The sequence below is a fragment of the Chinchilla lanigera genome, unplaced genomic scaffold, assembly GCF_000276665.1.
Source record: "Chinchilla lanigera isolate Chin_1 unplaced genomic scaffold, ChiLan1.0 scaffold00004, whole genome shotgun sequence".
Lineage (NCBI taxonomy): Eukaryota > Metazoa > Chordata > Mammalia > Rodentia > Chinchillidae > Chinchilla > Chinchilla lanigera.
Genome location: NW_004955405.1, coordinates 1,277,814 through 1,279,439, shown reverse-complemented (window position 1 = coordinate 1,279,439; position 1,626 = coordinate 1,277,814). Strand labels below are relative to the sequence as shown.

General features: G+C 43.4%; 1 pseudogene; it reads right to left on the bottom strand.

The window, feature by feature from the left end:
• Window positions 1-457: 457 nt before the first annotated feature.
• Window positions 458-1,106, bottom strand: LOC102013793 (annotated as a pseudogene).
• Between the last annotated feature and the right edge of the window lie 520 nt (window positions 1,107-1,626).

Here is a 1,626-nt window from a genome sequence, read left to right as displayed (position 1 = left end):
TAGAAAAAATCAGCAGTTAGCTGGATGTGGTAGTGCACACCTGTAATCCCAGCACTCAGGAGGCTGAGGCAGGAGGATCGTTGCAAGTTCAAGACCAGCCAGGGCTACAAAGCAAGCTCAAGGTCAACCTGAACTGCATAGCAAGACCCTGTCTCAAAAAAAAAAAAAAAAATTAGCAGTTAACGAAAAGTGATTTGTTCAAGTATGAATCTATAGATGAAGAGATGCAAAAGCTCTTGAGGAACATTCAAATACAATTTTTTAGAACTCCACCAGCAGACATAAGAGGGACAGCAGAGGTACTTAGGGGAAATGGCAGAAGAGAGACTAGTTTATAAGGTAACTAGTACATAAATTCTAAGTAGTTTTACGTATTTCGGTAACAAGTCTAGTGACTTGTCTAGTGAAACAGAGACACAATAGGTACTCCTTCCTTATCAGAAACAAATCAAGTTTGTCCAAATACTCAGAAGCTGAGTTATAAAAACTGTACTGAGAAACTCCTGCCTAACAGGTTGCTTCACCCATGTTGTCATCGCTGGCAGCACCAAAGCCATCTCTGTCTTGGAAGCGTGAACCGATGTGGTCACCTTCCTCTCCCTGCACGTCTCTGTTGTAGTCTTCCTGTTCTTCCGGTTCTACATCACCGCCTTCTTCACTTTCTTCTTTGCTTCCTTCTTTCTCTTCATTTTCCTCATTGGATTTTTCACCATCACTGCTCTTTTCCAGTCCCTCAATTTTTTCACCCCGTCTGCAGTATTCATGAGTGAAGACTCCATCTGTACTTTGTACATTTTGGCTTTTGGGTCTGCTTTTCTGCATTTTTTTCTGGGCACCACCTCTCTCAGGAGTCTTCTCCAATCTGGTGTCCACTCTGTACACCCGCATGTATTTTTACTGTACCTTTCAATGTCTGGTTTTTCTTCAGCTTTTACAAGGCCTTCTTTTCATTGCTTCTCTCAATTCCCGGGCAAGGCCCTCATGGAATCTTCACTCTCTCCCGTTTTCAGTGGCACTGGCTTATACTTTGTATCCTCAGGAAACAGTGCGGGTGGTTTCAACAGGACATCAGGTAACTTTTCTTTGCCGAATTCAACAGCCTCCATGTTAAAGGTACAGGCAGCATGTCCTCTTCCTTCATTCCCAGCCATTAAAACTATTTACAACAGAAGAGCAGGCAAATGCTGCTCACTAAGTCTCAAGACTCGGGCAAAAGCTGTGCAACCCAAGCGCTGGCTGGGTAGTCAAGTGTGTGAGCAGCGGGGCCGATAACATTCCTTTTAATACAGCAGTTAAAATTTCCTCTACGTGAGAAGGTGGCAGTGGGCAGAACTGGTTTCAACAACATACTGACACTGCTGGGCGCTGTGATGCACGCCTGTAATCCCAGCATTCAGGAGGCTGAGGCACGAGGATCACAACTAGTTCAATGCCAGCCTGGGTTACATAGTAAGCTCAAGGCCAGCATGGACTATGTAACAAAACCCTGTCTCAAAAAAAAGCTTACTACTTTTAGAACATCAACAAGAGTGATAAACACAAATGATCAAAAAGAACAAGGGCTTTTACATTCAGAATGCTTCATGAGCCAGAAACGATCTTTAAAAATATGCAACTGTTACTGAT